General features: G+C 48.5%; 1 protein-coding gene across 4 annotated transcripts in view; it reads right to left on the reverse strand.

The window, feature by feature from the left end:
* Window positions 1-20,395, reverse strand: part of RBM27 (RNA binding motif protein 27) — a 1,859,884-nt gene that overhangs the window by 1,614,317 nt on the left and 225,172 nt on the right. The gene's annotated exons all lie outside the window — the stretch shown is intronic.

Raw genomic sequence — 20,395 nt, forward strand, 5'->3', positions numbered from 1 at the left:
CCTGTCACCTGCCAACTTCTCTAATTTGACGTGAGGGGGCAGATTCGTGTGTGCATACCAGTGCGTTGCGTGTTGGGCCTGCGCTGCAATCCAGTACAGTCCTAGGTCTGGGGCTGTGAAGCCTCCTTTTTCATAGGGTGGGGTTATATGTTGCCACTTCTTACGGACGGCAACGGAATTCCAGAGGAATTGAGCACACACCGAGTGGAGCCTATTGAAGTATTGCTTCCCAGGCCACACCGGTACATTGGCAATGATGTAGAGGAGCTTGGAGACAGCGATCATTTCAACTAGGGACAGTCTGCCTGCTAGGGACAGTGGGAGGTTGCGCCATTTGAGCATCTTGGATTCTATGAGCTGCGCTGTTACTTCGTAGTTATCCATCAATAAGGAGGCTTTGGTGAGTGACACCTGCACCCCTAGGTACTTGATGCCCCCTGGGGACCAGCGCAGGGGAAATTCACATGACGGCTGTTGGGTTGCCACCGTGAGAGGAAATATTTCAGATTTAGAATAGTTGATGGTAAAGCCAGAGTATGTGCCTATTCTTGTTATGTCCCGAATGATCGGGTCTAGGTATGTGGAGGGGTTTCTAACATATAGGAGTACATCATCAGCATACAAGGAGATGATTTCTGGCGTATCCATCAAGCGAATACCTTTGCATGTGTGGCGATCCCTAATGTAGTCCGCCATGGGTTCAATGAAGAGACAAAAAGGATGGGGGAGAACGGACATCCCCGACGGGTACCCCTGTGGAGCGCGAAGGGAGAAGAGACAATGGAGTTGACTAGCACCCTGGCCAATGGGCCTGTATAAAGCAGTTTTATATAGGAGATCATATTTGGTCCTAGTCCCATTTTTTCCAACACAGCCCATAGGTATTGCCATGAAACCATGTCAAATGCCTTCTGGGCGTCTAGCATGACCGCCACTGCGTCCGTCTTCAGGTCAATTCTGGACATCACATTACATAGACTACGGATATTGAGTGCAGTAGAGCGGCCTGAGACAAATCCACTTTGGTCTGCGTGGACCAGGTGGGGCATAAATGGAAGGAACCTGTTTGCTATCATTTTGGCAAAGATTTTCATGTCTGCGTTGATAAGGGCCTATAAGAGCCACATTCATCTGGGGGTTTCCCTGGTTTGGGGAGGACAGTGATTAGGGCTTCCCTTAGGGAGGGCGGGGTGGCTAACCGGAGTGATTCGGTCCAGACCCCGTGCAGTATGGGAGCTAGGATAGCAACATGTTCCTGGTAGAACTCAGATGTCAGCCCATCAGGACCCGGGGCCTTGTTCTTCAGAAAGTCTGAGACTACCTGTACTATGTCATCCAAGTTGAACAGGGCATCTAGTTGTTCCTTAGTGTTTTGGGAGATGAAGGTCATAGGAATACGTTCTAGCAAGTCGTCCAGATCATGGGCTGTGTTCCGGCTGGGGGCCATATAGCCTGGCATAAAAACTAGCGAAAGTGTCAGTGATGGCATGGTCAGACCAGTGACGCAGGCCTTGTTCATCTACAACACTATCTATTCGGGTCCTGCCTCCCTCTGCGCGCACTAGCCTGGCTAGAGTTCTTCCCGGTCTGTCCCCCTCACCGTACCTACGGGCGGCCACGGGGCGAGCGTAGTAACGCACCTCGCTAAGGGCATGCGATTCAAAAAGTTCTAGCTCTGTTCTAATTTTGGCTAGGATTGCTGGAGCCGGCGGGGAAGCATATTCCTCTTCTAGAGCCTTGAGCTTAGTCTCAAAATTATTTAGGGCCTGCCTTATGGATTCGAGGACCCCGGCCTGTCTCGAGATGCACATCCCTCTTATGTATACTTTAAATGCCTCCCAACGGGTTCCCTCGGGTGTGTCATGCGTGTTGTTTTTCTCAAAAGATATGTTTATATCCGATAGGATCTCAGCTTTAAAAACAATGTCAGACAGAGCCTCAGATTTAAAGCGCCAGGCGGGGCGTTCGGTCAGAGTATTACCCAGTTGATCTGCAGCAGCATGGGGGGCGGGGGGGGAGTGGTCAAAAAGCGTGCGTGCTAGTATCTTGACATCTGACACCCTGCCCAACCGGCACCCCGACAGAAGGAACATGTCTATTCTTGAAGAGCTGTCGTGCACTGTTCAATAGAACGTATAATCTGTCTCTTGGGGATGGAGCGTTCTCCACACATCGTGTAGGTTTAAGGAATCCATGTGTGTAAGGAGTTGCTCGGCGGCTCGAGACGCGACCCTACGGATAGTGGTTGTTCTGTCCAGGACATTGTCTGGTATAAGATTCATGTCTCCCCCTCATATAATGGGGACTTCCACATATCTCATAAGGATGGCGACCATGGCATCTATACATTCGGGAGAGTCAATGTTGGGGCCATACGAGTTCTCGAGCAAGTATTCGTCGTTAGCCAGCATGCAATGAAGGATTACATATCTACCCTCTGTGTCAATGTTGGATGTGTGGAGTGTGAACTTCACCGATTTGTGGATAAGAGTCCGGACTCCCCTGGATTGAGTGGAGAATTGGGTATAGAATTTATTGGGTCCCAAGGACTGTGCCAGGTTAGATGATAGGAGTTTCAGAGCGTGTCCCCTGCAATAGGAGTACCTTGATCCCATGTCTTTGGGCATACACCGTGATCCTACGGGACTTTGTGAAATTTGTCAATCTCCGAACATTCCAAGTTAATATTTTAATAGCCATGCTGACTCTTTATGGGACATCACAGGTAAAGGACTTGTCTCTGACCATAACCATGTGTGCTGCGGTGGCGTGGAGACATGCTACCAATTTATGGAACATACCAATAAAAGAATCCATCTCTGATTCCCATCACATGTGTTGCAGAGGCGGGACCATGCCCCCATTCTAAACCCGTCATCACTTTTATGCCGATTTTTGTAAAACATCGGCAAATTCGACACCCCCCACCCTCACCGCCTGGTGCAAACTAGCAGTGTAATAAGACTCTCCCATGGAGCGACCAACTGCGTGCCGTCCCCAACTTGGCAACGCTAGGTTTACATAACCCGTAACAAGAGTGTCAGGGTGCCGTATCAAACCCGGCCACTCCGGCCCGTTTGCCCAACGGGGGCAGATCTGAAAACAAAACAGAAAAAACTGGTATTGCAATTGCAGTGGGGGTTGCCACTACCGTGTACCCAGTTAAGCAAGTAGTGCAGCGCGAAAAGGGCCTCTAGGGCAGCATTAGGGTTACAGTGTATTGTGTTACATTGAGTAAATATTGACGGATGGCAGCTGGTGAGGAGAGATGTGGTCTCAATTAAAGCATAGGAACTATAGGAGGCCTCAGTCAGAAGGATAGTGACGGGTGGTAGCAGATACAGAAAAATGAGGTCTCAATTAATACATTAGAGGTGTAAGGGACCTCAATCATTGTCCATCACGTCGTTTATAGGGGCATCTAGTGGGATCTGTGATCCAATAAATTTGACTGCTTCATCCAGGACCGTGAAAAAGTATAGCTTATTGTGGTAGGTGAATTTAAGACGTGCCGGAAATAACATTGCATGTTCGATTTTCCTCTCTGAGCATTTTTTTCACCCCACTAAATTGTCTGCGCTCCGCCTGGACCCCCACAGAGAAGTCCGGGAAAATTCTAATAATTTGCGAGTCCATTCTTAGTTCACCCTTCTCCCGTGCAAGGCGCCGCATATGGTATCTGTCTCTATAGGTGAGGCCCTCGCCATTAAGGGCCTGGGAAAGTCGCCAGGCTTGGGGTAGGTGGCAGGTGAGCGGTGCGCCCGCTCGATTGTGAAGAATGGTGAGAGCAGAGGGTCGCCGAGGAGCTCCTTGAGGAGGGTTTCAGCCGCTAGTTCCATGCGGCCCTTGAGTGCAGATTCCGGTACCCCCACAATGCGGATGTTGTTTCTGCGTGACCTTGATTCTAGATCATCGCACTTGGCCTTGACAGTTTTCATGTCCCGCACTAACAATGACACAGTATTTTGGAGGGCGTGTACATGGTCTTCGTTTGCTCAGATTCTGGTCTCAGCCTCGGTAATCCTAGCGCCGTGTTGGTCCAACTTCGATCTAAGTGAGGCCACATTCACAGCATCTAGCTTTTCATGGAAGGAGGCAAAGTTCTTTGGACTCTATGATTACAATTGGGTCGGGCTGGGGGGGGGGGGGGGGGTCTCCATGTCCGCGTCGCTCAAAGAGGTGGCAGCCCGCTCCGCTCTGGGTGTTGGCTTGGTAAACTTGTCCATGGCTCCCTCCCTGGCCGCGTCAAGGGTGGGTGGAATTGTGTGTAGAAATAGGTGAGCTGGCGCTGCCTGCGCAGTTAGAGAATGGAGTCAGATAGGCCCAGTGGGCTGCAGATATAGGCAGCGCCAGGGGTGGACTCTATGCAGGCGAGCGAGAGCGTCAGAGCACTCTCCGTTAAGTCCATGTTCTAAGGTCCAAGCAGGCCACAGATTCAGGGGCTGGATACTGGGCAAGTCCCTACAGATCTACAAGAGGCTGCAGGGGGAGCAGTCAGACCGCAAAACGGTGTAATGATTCACAGCAGCAAGGGAAGGGGCGGGGAAGAGGACGTGAGACCAGGGCCCAAGCCCCCCCCCCAGGTCGATGATGGTGCAAACTGGATGGTGAAAGGCGCCCCCACCACGTCTAGGGCAGCGCTAGGGGGACACCCCTTTAGAAATATATAAAGTGTTGCAAGCCTGATGGTGCCGGCCGCATGGGCTGGTGTTTATAGTGGCGGCCTCGCCGGCAGCCAGGCGGACCCAGGGCCTCAGCAGCGGAGAGCACGGAACGCCGCGGAGCAGCGCGGCCCCGGCGCAGTCCCACAATCCAGGTGCAGGAGCCGGGGGCTGCGTGCACACTTAGCATGCGGTCGCAGGTGTATTACGGCAGCCCCCCAGCTCCTCACCTCAGCCTCCGGCGGTCCGGATAATATGTCCAACGGGCTCCAGGGAGGCAGGGTGGCCACGGCGCCCCCGGCAGCCAGGGGCATGGCGCGGTCCCGGCCAACCGCCGCCCGCAACGTCAGGCAATCTCAAGCCCTGCAGGGGGCCGCGGCAGCCGGCTCCAGGCAAGAGCCCCCACCCCCCCCCCCCCAACAGCGCTCGGGCAGCCAGGATGCGCGCCAAGCCCCTCGGCAGGGCGGGGGCACAACTCAGCAGTCCGCAGGCCGCCCAGGGCCGGAGGGTGGAGGAAAGGGCTCACAGCAGACTCCGCAGCAGGGGCCTCTTCATAGGGGGCGGAGGGTCACGTTGCCGGGCATCAGCAGCGCGGGCTCAAAAGTCCGGGTATGGCACGGCCCGGGCTGGGCGCTGTACCGCCTCCACAGCCCAGATGTCAGGGCGACGCGACTGGGTCCCCACGGCCTGATTTTCTTCCAACTGGGTCCCCACGGCCAGATTTTTTTTCCAAAAGTGGCTGTGGATGTAGCGCAGGATCGGTGCTACCGCTGACAAGTGTTTGCTGTGCCAGATTTGATATTTTGCCGCCAATGCAGATAGATACAGGATTGCAGGGCATGGAGCTCCACTCCTAAGCAGCCATTTTGTCGGCTGCTCAACAGTGCCCGCTCAGCTGTACCTATTTATAACTGCAATTGCAACTCGTTTCCCGTTGGCCTTTTACAAATTCACTGGACTCCAGACAGTTCTATTTCTTCCCACACTCAGTCCAACAGTGCCCATCTTGTCATACTTTACAAGAGGTTCAGGAATCCAAATGGTCGCTCTTCTCGCATGGTGTAATACCCAGATCGATGTTGTAATCGAACAAGGATCCAAACAGTCTTTGGTAGAGGCGGTAGTTGAGTGAACTCTAGTGTAATTCCATTGAGAGTCACTGGGACAAAGACCATCTATCCATCTAAAAAGAAATGTATATTGGACCACTCACCCAAAGGCCTCAGGGCGCTCACAGGACTCAGACATAAAGCAAAAGACTGAATAAACACGTAAAGAAAGAGGTGAATCCTCATCAAAGGCCTAGTCATGTGATTATCTCAATCCAGTTTCTTATAAAAAAAAATAAATGTTTTTAGACGTTTTCTGAAATGTGATGTGGATACACAGCCTCTAATGTCTGGTGGAGCGAGTTCCATAAACAAGGAGCCCAGGCACTGAAACTTGCTCCGCCAATCATTTTTTTACGATTACGCATGGTTGATCTAAGGTTACCCTGTTAGAGCGCAAAGTCCGAACAGGGGTTCTTTTTCACTCTAGAGGAAAGATAGCATGGTGCTTCACCCACCAAACCTTTTAACACCATGACAGCGCCCTTAAAGTGAATGTGCTGTTCAACTGGAAGCCAGTGCAGTTTCCTTCAGAAACCTGCGATCGACGATAGGAGTCCACAAACAGCACGTACTGCTCCATTCTGGGACACCTGGAATTTCTTATTACTTTGAGATGTACCCAACCAAAGATTATTACAGAAGTCTAACCACCAGTGATCATATATAATGAAAGGGGGGTGGCCCTCTTCCCCCCCACCCCAAGTGGATGGGGGCACCTCATGTAGCCCTCCCTGGGGGGCGGATTTCCGCCCCTAGGAAGGGGTACATGAGATGCCCCCCATCCACGTGGGGTGGGGGAGCCACCAGAAATCTTGGCACAGCCTTGTCCCCCTCTGCGCCCCCCCAAACCCCCATCCTCCCCCCCCCCCCAAGCATGGGGAAGTACGTTATGCCCACCCTGGGGGCAGATGGGCACAGTAATGTGGCCATCTGCCCCTAGGGTATGGGCAAAAAAACACCCTGAACCACCAACAACTTATGTAATAAAAAAGCAGGGTGGCCCTCTCTCCCCCCCCCCACCCCAAATCGATGGGGGGGCCTCATGTAGCCCTCCCTGGGGGCAGATTGCTAGTGCAATCTGGCTCTAAGGGGCAAATGTGTTTTTACTGGGGGGTGAGGGTCAGTACATCACCAGGCACGGCTTGATCAGCGGGGGCGCGATTGGAGAGTAGTAATTTATTTTTATTTTAGTTATTGCCATTTAGAAAGCGCACAACTGCCCTGGGGCATCGTGGCGCTGTTCCAGCATATTCACTTGGGTACATTAAAACAGTGTGCGGTTTTCAGGTTTTGGATCATAACAGTTTAGGCAGTAATCAGGTTCCTTGGTTACAGTGGAACAGCAGTTATGATTTGTTTTTGCTGGGGTGACCATATGTAAGACAATACATTACTTACCGTAAAAGCATTTATAATGGTTGTATCTGCTTAGATTCACATGCTGTGCATAGTCCGACATCCAGTGGTCACGGCAGAGTATTGCATTTTGTTTTTCGTAGTCAAAAAGGGGACGTCGACAAGGCGTGTCTGTAACACTATCCCTATAGTGACGTGCAGTGTACCCACAATCCCTCACGCATCGGGGTCCCTCTGTTTGTATTTTCTATGCCCCGAGGGAGCCTTATAGACGCGAGTACAGAAAAGAGAGATAAAAGGATGTCTATGTTCCTTCCATCCGAGCGGCAGGAAGGGTGGGCGCATGTGAATCTAAGCAGATACAACCATCAGAAATGCTTTTACGGTAAGTAATGCATTGTCTTCTGAGGTTTGTTAATCTGCTTAGAATCACATGCTGTGCATAGACTAGCAAGCAGTACCCGGAGTTGGAGGTGGGTTGTGAGAAGGAACAGTAGAGAAGAGATGTCTTAATACTGCTTGTCCCACCTGTGAATCAGATCTAGAGTGGGCATCTAGACAGTAGTGTTTTGTAAAGGTGTGTACAGAACTCCAGGTTGCCGCTTTGCAAATGGACTCAAGAGGGACATTTGCAATGAATGCTATGGAAGCCCCAGTGCCTCGAGTAGAGTTTGCTCTTGGCTTGAAGGGTAGTTCTCTCTTAGCAAGAGAGAAACAGAGGGTGATGCATTGTACGATCCATCTAGATATAGTAGATTTTGAAACTGCATCTCCCTCTCTTCCTGATACCACCGAGACAAAGAACTGATTAGTCTTTCTCAGTGGTCTAGTTCTTTCCATATAAAACATAACAGCCCTGCGCACATCCAGTGTATGCAGGCTTTTTTCTCCCAAGTTTGAAGGGTTTTGAAAGAAAGTTGGTAGTTCTATAGACTTGTTCACATGGAACTTAGAAATGAATTTATGTGCAAACCTAGGGTGTGTGCGTAGAACCACCTTATCTCTGAACCGTTACAAAGGGGTCTAGAATAGATAGCGGTTGTAGTTCACTTACTCTCCTAATGAAGGTGATAGCTATTAGAAAAGCAGTTTTAAGGGTGAGGTCCTTAAGCGTTGCTTTGTGCATGGGTTCAAAGGGTGAGCCCATGAGCCTGGTTAGTACCACATTTAAGTTCCATCCGGGAGCTGGGTTAGCTATGGGAGGGTGTATTGTTCCAACGCCTTCCATGAAGGCCTTAATAACTGGGACTTTCCACCACAACACTAAGTTGAGAAGTGGTGTAAGCGGAAAGTGCAGCCAAATGAACCTTAATAGAATTAAACACTAATCCTGAGTCTAGTAGGTGAGTCAGGTAGAGAACAATTTGTGTGGGAGAGCAGTCAACCGGGTTGTGCTCTTATTTGTACACCATATGACAAATCTCTTCCACTTGCTAGAGTAACAGTGACGAGTGTTAGGCTTTCTAACTTCCTTGAGGATGTCCATGCATCTTTGCGGGAGCTGTAAATGACCAAATTCTATGATCTCAGGAGCCATGCTGCTAAATTCATGGTCTGTAGGCATGGGTGTAGTGTCTTGCCTTTGTCCTGTGACAGCATGTTGTACGGGCAGGGTAGTTTCACAGGTGGAGACAGACATCTCCATCAGGTGAGCAAACCATGGTTGCCGGGCCCACATAGGGGCCACTAGTATCATGGTGACTGGTCCCTGGTGCATCTTGTGCACTATTTTGTTGAGAAGGGGAGTCGGGGGGGGGGGGGGGAAAGCGTAAACAAATTTCCCTGACCATGGTATCGATAGACAGTTCCCCATGGATTGGTTCTGGGGGTACCTGGAGGCGTAATCTTGGCATTGGGAGTTCTCCAGATTTGCGAAGAGATCTATTTCTGGGAATCCCCATTGTGTGAAGACGAAGACGATGTCTTCTTGTAACCGCCATTCGTAGTCTGCGGGTAGAGGGAAGTCTCTGCTGAATTCGTCTGCTAGCAGATTGATTTCCTCAAGTACATGTTCTGACAACAGGAACATGTTTTTGAGAGCCCACTTCCAGATGTTCTGGGACAGCTTGGACAGTCCTGGAGAGTGAGTGCCCCCTTGCTTGTTCAGGTAGTACATGACTGGTGCTGTCTGTGAGGACCATCACTGTTTTCCCTTGCAGGTGTGCCTGAAAAGCCTTCAGTGCTTTGAAGACCGCTAACAATTCCAGCAAGTTTATGTGTTTGGATGCTACACGCGGAGTCCAAACTCTGTGTGCAGTCTGATGGGATAGGTGAGCCCCCCATCCTGTGAGGGATGCATCTGTGGTTAGAGTGGCCTCCACTGCGGGGGTGGCGAATGGTTTCCCTATGACAAGGTTTTCCTTCAACCACCACCGTAGCGAGAGATCCAAGGCCTGCGAGACCACCACTAGATCGTCCCATTGTCCGCTGGCCTGAGACCACTGGCTGTTGAGCCACTCTTGCATTGGACGCATGCACAGACTTGCGTGAGGTACCAAATATATACAGGACGCCATCATTCCCAGCAAACGCATTGCTTTGCGCACCGTCACCTCTCGACCGGCCACATATTGAGGGATCTGAAACAGCATATTTTGGACCCTCTCGTTGGAGGGGAAGACGGGGCCGTCCTTTGTTCGGATTAGAGCCCCTACGAATTGTTTGATTTGGCTGGGCTCTAGGCTGGACTTCTTCTCGTTGATGGAGGTTATGAGCCAATCGTCGAGGTAATGGTATACTGGGATGGACAACCTGCGCAGGTGGCCGCTGCCACTGCCAGTACTTTTGTGAATACCCTTGGCGCTGACGCTATGCCGAAGGGTAGCACTCTGAACTGGTAGTGTTTGCCCTCCATCATGAACCGGAGGTATTTTCTGTGCGCTGGCAACATTGAAATATGAAAGTATGCATCTTTCATGTCCAGTGTTGTCATGTAATCCCCTTGCGATAACAGGGGGATTACTTCCTGTAGTGTCACCATGCAAAATCTGAGGTTTTACGAATTTGTTCGCTGGGCGCAGATCTAGTACAGGGCGCATGTTAAATCCTTTTTGGGTACAAGGAAGTACACTGAATAAATACCTTGCGTTACCTTTTTCTAGTAGCTGGTCCACTTCTTGAAGAAGGATGGCGAGGTGTTCTGGTGACAGGCGTCGTCCCCTTGGGGGTCTGTACGTCGGGGAGCGGTTGAATTCTATACAGTAGCCGTGGGCTATGGTTGATAGTAGCCAGCGGTCTGATGTTATTCCCTCCCATGCTGGAAGAAAGGATGTTAGCCGGCCCCCGACCGGTGATGCATGGGAGGGGACCCGAATCTTCAGGTCATTTCGTGTTGGTGGCTTGGGAACCTCTAGGGGTGGAACGCCGACCTCTGTCTTTGCCACAACGCTGTCCTCTTTGGGTGTATTGTCCACTGGTTCCTTGATTCGAGGACCCGTTGCCTGCAGAGTACTGCTGCTGTTGCTGATGATGATGATGGCGTTGGCCTCGAAAAAAGCATCTGTTTCCATAACCTCGCTTGTTGGGAGACCTTGAAATCTGATCTAGGGTCTTAATGGTATCAAATTCCTTTTTTGCATTCTCTAGCGCGTCATCCACCGCCTTCCCAAAGAGGTTGGCATCCTCTATTGGTTTGTTAATGAGATGCGCTTGAGTTTTGGGTTTAAACCCCGAATTACGTAGCCAGACATGACGTTTGAGGAGGATTCCTTGGACTAGGGAACAGCCAGCTGTTTCTGCAGCATCTAGAGTATTCTTAATGATGCTCTGGTTGACTAAGGTTCCCTCGGTAACCGTGGCCAGAAGCCGAGTTTTTAGGGGTTCAGGTACCTCCTCAATGTCTTTGCGCAGTTTGCTCCATTGGGCATCTGCATAACTAGCCAGTAAGGAGGAGTTGTTAGCAATCCTAGTGGAAAAGGCTGCCGAGGCTGTAATCCTTTTACCTAGGGCATACAGCTTTTTACCTTCTTTATCTGGAGGTGCCTCGCTGGTTGATAGCGGGACCCCTGCCCTAGACGCTGATGGGGACTGCCAGGGCTGTGAAGCACCTTCTTCTGGGTCTTCTTCAAAACCCCCATCACCCCTGTCTTGGTCATCCTCGAAACCTTCCTGGTCCAAGTCTTGTTCTTGTTCGTTACCTAAGAACTTCTCATCTTCATGGAAGTGGGAGTCCTCTTCAGTGAGGTCATACAACTGTACATCCCCTGTGGGTGGTTAAAAAGCCTAGGGTATTTAGCCCTAGGATCCTCCCGAGGCCCCTCTCTTGGTCTTTTGGGTGTGAGCAGGTATTGGGTAGATATAAAATTCTCCATTTTGTCCATGCAAAATTGGAGTCTCTCTAAGGTCCCTTGTGGTAGCCCAGAGCGGTCTGGGGTTGCGGGGGGGGGGGCTTGAGGAGGGAAGGCTTTCGGCCTGTAAACGCTTTGACCTATCCCATAACGTCGAGGATAAGCTCCCATCGTGCTTCTGAAAAGCCTTCTAGTAGGCTGGGAGTCCCTTTCGAAGGAGGGGGCGGTTCCTGCCTTCCTTCCGTCCCTTTTGGCGTTACCCTGGCTTTGCGAGCGGTATTCGGCGTCTCTTTCGCTGTCCGTCTCCGGCTATCGTTGGAAACAATGCGCGCCAGGCTCTCGACGACTAAATGTTCTGTCGAAGGATCCTCTGGCCTCGACGTTACAGGTGTTGCGTCCTCTACGCCAACGGGCGCTCGCTAGCAGGGCACGTCGTCTGGCGGTTTGGTGATGGCGCCCTTATCAGGGGGTAGCCCGGTCGCTGGTCGCATCTGCGGTTGCGAGGGGGGCTTTGGACCCTTACGGTCTGTGGAGGCCACCGGTACGACCTGCGTCTCCGTTGGCGCTAATGCTTTCTTCGTCTTCGATGAAGAAGGGCCGTGGGCAGTGTGCTTATGTGAGTGCTTATGTGCGTCTATGTCGCCGGGGTGTTCATCCCCATAAGCGGGGTGTAAGCCGAGCTTGTCGGGGCCGGGGACAGACGACGAGGAGCGGGACTGCTCCCTAGATGGGTGTACAACCTCCGATGCGGAGGTCGAGTTATCACTTTCCTCTGCACTTTCGGCAGCGGCGGGTGAGGAATCGGACCTAGACATGGTGTAGGCTGCCCACCTCTTGATCCTGCGGTCCTTTAAAGTCTTGGGCTTAAGAAGCTTACAGGCCGCACAACCGTCTTCCTTGTGGTCGAGGGGCAAGCAACGGTTGCACCGTTTGTGCTAGTCTTTCCAGGTGAATTTGCCCTTGCACGTGGGCAAAACCTAAAGGGCGTCCTCTCCATAGCTGAGGGAACAGAAAGGTATGATAACCCCGAAGGAAAAGGTGGGGAAAGAGACAGGCATTCTTAAAGAGATAGCAAGAAATGTCCCACGATCCCACTCTCCCTACTGTTTGAGGCCGGCGAGGCCAGGCCACATGTTCGGCGACGCTGAAGGGTCTCCTCCGTCGAAGGCACAGCCGTCGAAGATCTTGTCGGCGGAGAACAGCTTTGTCGAAGGAGGAACGTATCGTTAAGAAAACGACCAAAGCTTGAGTGAGTATTTATAAATAACGACCAAATGGTCAAGTGAATATTTGCAGTCTCTCGAGGAGCTCTGCGTAAAGGCGACCAATATCTGGGCTGAAAAAACCAATCTGAGGGACCTCAACGCGTGAGCGATTGTGGGTACACTGCACGTCACTATAGGGATAGTGTTAGACACGCCTTGTCGACGTCCCCTTTTCGACTACGAAAAGCAAAATGCAATACTCTGCAGTGACCACTGGATGTCGGACTATGCACAGCATGTGATTCTAAGCAGATTAACAAACATCAGAAATAATGTTTCTTGTTTAGTTTACAGCTTTTTCCTACGTGAGCAGCTGCAATGTTATGGGAGTACTGTTTTTTATTATTCTATGGTTAGGGCCCATTGTGAGTGGGGTGGGTGGGGCTGGGGCTGGATTGTTGGTAGTGTGGGTGGGAGTGGGACGTCTGGGGAGGTATTTTGGTGGGCTAGTACACAATTGCAGGGTCAGGCCACAAATTGCCTCCGAGTCCAGCATAACATTTGTGTTTTCCCTGGGAGCGGCTGTCTCCCATGTGGGTTGAATGTCCGCAAGCCCAGGCTTCAGCTCTGGCTGTGTTGTGTTACAGATGTCACCTCTGGGGAGGAATGGGGATCTTGCCGGGGCTCCCCGAAACTGCTGCGGGACTTTGGGACTGTCAAAACACATGGGAGACAAGGCGCCAGAGGCATCACCTCTAACCTTCCTGGAGTTATGGCTGGCCAACTTTGCAGCTTTTCCCTCTGGGACAGGACAGGGACCCTGCGAGGGCTCCCTGGCACTGCCGCTGCACTTGTGGATGGTCAATCCACATGGGAAACAGCCGCCCAAGTCCGGGGACATGACCCCTGACTATCCTGGAGATCTGGTGGGCCTGCATATGGGGCGACCATCTCCAAGTGCAGCTGCTGTCACAGCGAGACCCGGCAGGGTCCCCATCCCTTCCCTGAGGGAAATTCTGCAACGCAGCGAGCCACATCTCCAGGATTTGTCGGGGTGAGGTCCCTGGCCTCGGGTGGCTTTCTCCCATGTGGGTCGACCCTGCCAAACTCCAGTGGCAGTTTTGTCAGGGTCCCCGTTCTTCCCCGGGGAGAAAGGCTGTAACGCAGCCCAGCCAGAGATCCAGGCTGGGCTGGGGGACATCGCCCCACCCATCCTGGAGGTCTGGCTGGGATGAGTTACAGAATTTACCTCCGGGAAGGGAGGGGGACCCTGCCGGGCTTCCCTAGGACTGCTGCTGCACTTGGGGATGGCCAACCCAAATGGGAGCCGCTGCACTTGGGGATGGGTGACACTTTCTTTTCCACCCAAGTAGGTAGATACACCCACACATTTGAGGTACTGTTTTCATCCAGACACCTGTGGGAATGGAGAGAGGTAGGACATGTGTTCAGTAGTTTCCAGGTGGGAAATGTCTAAAAATTTAGTTTTTTTTTACCCCAAATGTCGGACTTTGCCAGGGCCTGTGGGTAATAAATTCTGGGGCAATTCGCGCAAGTCAGACCTCTGGATTCCCACGGATATCTTCTTTACAGAAATCCATTGGGTTCTCAGTTTTCCTCGGTGGCTTTGAAACCTTAGGTCCAAATCTGAGGTTGTCCACAAGAGCAAAATCCTTCAACATCTGCTCTGCCCAAAGACTTGGGGTTACCAGTGGTTTAGCCTTTTCCCTTTGCGCCCAGGTAGGTGCACCCACACGTGAGGTACTGGTTTCATCAGGACACCTGTGGGAGCGTGTGAAGGTAGGACATGTGTTGTGTTCGCTTGGTTTTCATACATTTGCTTCTGCACTTTGTCACACAACCATTTAATTTCCCAAATGTGACCTACATGCAGTCGCTGCTTTATTCACTAACTATACGCTTTTGTAAACTACACAAGTCACTTACCCTTCAAAAAGGTCTGCATGTGCTCTTTCAAGAAACATGCTTGCCATTCCTCACCACATTTGTTTTCCTTATTTACACATGCTAAGTATGTCTGTTTAGGCTGCAAGCATAAAAATCCTGTGTACCATGGCACAATCTTTGGCTTGTGGTATTGCTTGTTTTGTGTGATTTGAATTCCTAACTGGAAGAGTGCAGGTGGGGGCAGGGGAGGGGGGGGTGGAACAGTGTGAGGGGGGAGAGGGGGTTGGTGTAGCGGAGCATTGCCTTTCTCAAAATTCACAGAAGCCATTGCCCTACCGGGCCAACCATGTTCACAAACTTTTCTTTCCTGTAATTTTTCCAATTTTTACCCAAACTATACAATTTTTCCTTACATAGTTGTTGCCTGACCTGCGCAACTCAACCCTTCCTACACTTGGAATTTTGTCTACTTTTCAGAAATGTATGCCTTTCCGTCTTCCCATTTAGCGTTCCTACCCTCTTCCATTCCGTCCACGCATGTCCATTACAAAAAAAAGGGGCAAAATCACCTACCTCTCACAAAACGGCAGCAGTTAAGGGGTTAAATACTACCTGCGTATCATCTGCTTAGTTTTCAAATTTGACTCATGAAGACGAAAGAAGATCACATAGGCATGGCATTTGATATATGTATATATTAAAGTTAAGTGGGGACAGGTATGATCCCTGGGGAACACCACATGTTAAGGGTATCCTCTGGGATTGAGCCTCTACACACAAGCCTTTCTCGCACCTAAAAAGGATTTAAACCAGGATACTGCAGACGGAGTGCATTTCCCTACGTGAATCAGCATATCTGCTAGCAAATCCTGATCAACCAGGTCAAAAGCCGATAAGATCCAATAACAATGTCACGTTCCCTTCCTCAATTTCTGAAAGATTTGTTTTTCGCTCTAGTAGAGCAGTCTCCATTCCGTGCTTAGCCCAGAACTCCTGTTTGCTCCATGGCTAGAATGTCCTGCAGTTGATATTGAGAGCATGCTTCCTTATCAATTATTTTTAAAATCAAGGAACGTTTGTAATGGGCCTATAGTTTCCAGGAACTAAAGGGTCCAGATTTTCCTTTTTCAGTAGAGGAGTAATCCACTCCTCCTTAATGTTCTCAGTGACATAATCCTCTACAAAGGAGCCATTAATACCAATAACCCACGAGACCAATATGGGAGCAAAATCTTTAAACAGTGTGGCCTGGAAAATATAGCCTTTACAAGATGTGGGTTTCATTTTTTGGATAGTTATAAGACCTCACTCTGAGACTTCATGAAAAGAGAAAAGGCTAGTGACATGGGTAAATTCTTTAAGGGATGGTGTAGGAGTATCATTTACATACGGAGACATCTCAACCTGGTTCTGGATACATGTGTTGTAGAGTCTTCTGGGTGAAGCCATCAAGGATATGCTAGCACCAATCATGATACATAGCAAGGGGGGGGTGCATTGGTCGGTCCCTTTAGTTCCTGAAGGACTGAAAAAGAGTTATTTTGGCTTTGATGACGCACCTTCTATCCTAGCATTGAAATTTTGCCTTTTAGCTTCAAATACTGCAGACTTTGAGAGTCTGGCGGCCTGTTTTATAAGTTGAAACTGAAACATCTGCTGGATGACTTCTCCAATATCATTGTGCTTTCCGTTTCACCCGTTTAGCTAGTAAGACCTCTGGGGTGAACCATTGGTTGTGTACGGCCAGTTTGTGTTTAACTGGACGGAGAGGGGCCAAGGAATCAAAAGCTTGATTTGTAGCCGACCTAAAGGAATACATAAGCTTATCTAGAGATAGGTTATCTGCCAAAGATGGTAATAATGGCACCACTGACGATTTAAAAGCCCCAAAAGTGACCTCCTTACAGTTATGAGTTAGACATAAAGGTATTAATACATCTTGAAGTCCCCCCTTCTTTCTTGTAATATTCCTAAATTAATAACATTTAACATGGAAAGGCCATATATCCCATATAAACTTGCCCAAGTATTGCCTTATGAATAATAGGAGGATTGGCAAAGAGTAGAGTCAGTAATATCTTTGTGTTGAGGTGAGAAGGCATTTTGGCATTAAAATCACACATTATCAAAATTTGATGGTAGTCGCAGTATAAAACAATTTACAATTTTGACCAAAGGGCGATTAGGCAATGTGCCAGGAGTATCACATGTGTATAAGTGATAATGAATGCCAATGATTAAATGCAGAATACCAAGGGGCAATGCCTGCCAGTATAGACTTAGAAGGTACTGGCAAAATAATCAGAATATACACTTTTGGCACCAATTAAAGTCCTCCCTTCCGACATCGCAGATTAGCTTTTAAAGACACTCACAGAATGTGCATCGATCAAGTAAAACATTTTTACTGAGCTAGCCGCATTTTGTGCAATGCAACACAGCTAAATTTATTACAATAAACCATCTTTTTCAAAGCTATTAGAAAAACCACTAGGATTCCAAGACACAAGGTTTACCCTGTGGTTAGGGTATGTTTAAATGGTTGCTAGGAAGGAAAGCAGACGGCCACTCTCTATTCACATCATGGACCTCAATAGGAGGTTCTCATTAATAACATTTTGTTATTATTGCTCGTCTGTTGGTGGCCGCTGTTGGGGAGTTGTATCATTTTTATGCTTCATCCCCACTTCTAGTGAGACCCCCAGCATTTTTTGCTGGACTTCTGGATTTCAATCCTGAATGAGCGGAACCTTTTACCACTCATTCATTCTCATTTGCTCTGACTTTTGGAACTCTGTGTTTTACCTTGCTAGGGAGTCTACTTTGACCCAAGCTGCCAGCTTCTGTTCCTTTAAGCAAGTCCTTTAACAGGGTCTGACGTTGTGTTATTCTTCAAGCCTCTGATCTAGACACTAGAAGAATCCTAGGGAACCTTTGCAATTTCCCTGCTTTGTAAGACTTTAAGACTTCTCCGAACTGACGCGTCAGTTGGCTCCAGAACGTCTCTAAAACCTTAAGCTCTGCTACTGTTTGACTAACCAACTTTTTTCCATCCCCAAAGACATTATCTGACGTGGTTTTGCTAACTAAATACAAATTACCCTATATCTTTGTCTGTGCGTGAGTGCGCCGTTTAACTGATAGTGTTTACTAACAATTGTAACCACGAGCAACTACAAACCAAGCAGTGTCCTTTGAAAAGTATCTAAAGTAATTCTATGTGTATTGGTTTAATGATCCAAGTATTTTCAAACATCTCTTGTGTAAATATATATTTTTCCTGCGCCCACCTGTGAGTCTAAGAACCTCTGGGTCATCTTCGTCTAGACATTCATTTTCTCCTCACATCGGACGTTGCTAAGAGGTCAAACTACCAACTGCACCTCCTCAGGAGGTATTCTTCCTTTCCTCTCCTTCCCCCAAAAGCTCACCAACTCTAAAGCTCTGGTTTTCTCTAGGCTGGACTACTGCAACAGCCTCTTGCTAAATATGCCAGCTTCTACTCTTAAGCCCTCTGCAACTCATCCAGAACAGGACTGGGATTGTATCTCTCCAGCACCGAAATATCTGCATTAGCTCCCAATGGCTGCAAGGATTAAGTTCAAGACCCTCTGCATTGTCCAAAAGGCCTGGGGCCTTAGTCCTCAATACCTCCAACTCTCTCTTCGTAAATACCTTCCTACTCGAGCTCTTCGCTCCTGCACCTCCAACTCCCTCAGGGTCAGTCGCTTCTCCAGGCAACAAGTTGGTGGTAGATCTTTCTTTGGCTGGGGCCTCCCACCGTAACAGCCTCTCTGATACGAGGAGAACCATCTCCGGAAGCACCTCAAGACCTTCCTCTTTGCTTCTGCCTTAAATTGTGATGTCAAGAGGCAAATGAGGGGTTGGTGGGGGCTCTTTCATCTGGACTTCTTTTTCTTTCTCTTCTTAGGCACAGTGTAACTTTCTCTTCTTAGGCACAGTGAAACAATTAGAAATAATAGGATCATCAACATTGATGGAGGAACACATTTTTGCAGACAGTTAGCCCTAGCAATAGCTACTACAGTGTTATAAACTTCCACAAGTGTGGGAGACGCAACTTCAGCAGAGGCATGAACGTTTCCAAAATCATAGTCATCACCAACAGACACTAAAGAATTAGAAATGACGCATGTTAGGTTAGTGATGGGTCTCATAGGTGCAGTCTGCTCAAGGATGGTGGTTAGGGGTACAGTATGTTCGTTGGTGGCTTCATAAAGATTGTCACAATCTTACCAGAGAAGTGAAGATAGTCAAGAGACTGAAATTGCACATAAGTGATGCCGACAATTTGCTGCCGACACATCAGAGCCATTTTCTACGGTTCTATATGATTTTTTCAAAAACATTAAGGCATTTAATGAATCCAAGACAGCGGGAATTTTTTTTTTTCTATTTGGGGGTCCTCAAGCCCCGTTTCCCTAGGAGTGTAACGTGACCCCAAACCCTATCCCACCCGTTTTATTCCCTTACCCTACCCCCACGTATATATTTTTTTAAAACTTCAGTGTATTTTTTTCATTGTTTTGGGTACGTTGAAAAATCCCTCTGAAATTTCTGTCGCTGAAATCACTGGATACAATTTTCTTCCAATAAGATGGAATTTAAGACAGAAAGCAGAGGAGTCGCAAGCAGGCGGTTATTCAAAGGAGGACCAGAGTCGGGCTGATGAACAAAATCATTAGCAGATAGTTTTAATTTGTGGTAATGAGTCTACTGAACCCAACATGCATATGCCATTTTGTTCATATTGTATATTGCACCTCGCAAACATTTTTCAATTCCTCGGTTAAAATCCTGTACTTTTAGACAATGCCATGTGGGATGTTTTTATTCTATACAAGTGCATGATCCTGACGTGCGAGGCTTTGGCTAGCCATCTGATACATGCCATGAAAATTCGGATGAAGAGTTTTGTGCTTTACAGTTTTATTCTATTTAATCAAAATAAACTATGAACCAACTACTGTAACAGGGCCTTCACTCCACCTAGGCAAGCTGTTTTTCTAGGGCCTCAACATTCTTCAGAATTAGGTTTGGATGTCTAGTGGTGAGGTTCACTCACCTTTCCAAGCCATATGTTAAATCCTCTGCAGCATTTACATATAGCTGGTCACTATATCTGCAAGCTGCCAGCAGTCTGTCCAGTTGAACTTTATTGATTAACTACAACTATCCAAATTCCTTAAAAGTACTGAAAAATCGTGTATGATCTAGTTTTAGTGTGTCCTTAAAAAGTGGCAAATCCCCCCATTGGCATTTTTACTAATCACCTTTGATTTTTAAAAGCTCGTTTACTTTTTTTGAAGCGTTTGGAACATGTTTTTTCATACTGTGGACATAAATGAGAGACACCTTTTAAACCAGTAGCAACCAACTGTGCTTATATGTTTTATGCACTTACCTCAGCAGTACAGATTTCCTAGTAATTGACATTAGGAGTCATTTTTAGCACAAACTGTATAGACTTCACTGAGTGTTTGTGTAACAGACGACCATAGTACCTTGCGCTTCCACCGAGAGTAATGTCTAGCTGTTTTGCCATGCTGAACACCGCTAATCATACACTCAAGCACAGGTTGGCTTGTCTAAGCCCCAACAGAGGACACTTTAAAAAAAAAAAAACTAATACGTTGCTGCTGCTAGCAGGGCAAGGACATTTAGAAGCTTACAGTGGAGTTGGCTCCCCATCCCTCATTGTTCCCATGTGTGGATAAGGTAGAATGGCAAGCTCATGATTTGTCAAGGCAAGAATCTACTGTGGCATAGTAAGAACTACAAATGCACAATGTTATGTGTATTTTTTCTTTTATTCCAAACACATTAAAAAAGTCTAAGTAAATTAT

This window comes from Ambystoma mexicanum, chromosome 3p (genome assembly GCF_040938575.1).
Source record: "Ambystoma mexicanum isolate Mex_15411 chromosome 3p, UKY_AmexF1_1, whole genome shotgun sequence".
NCBI classification, from domain to species: domain Eukaryota; kingdom Metazoa; phylum Chordata; class Amphibia; order Caudata; family Ambystomatidae; genus Ambystoma; species Ambystoma mexicanum.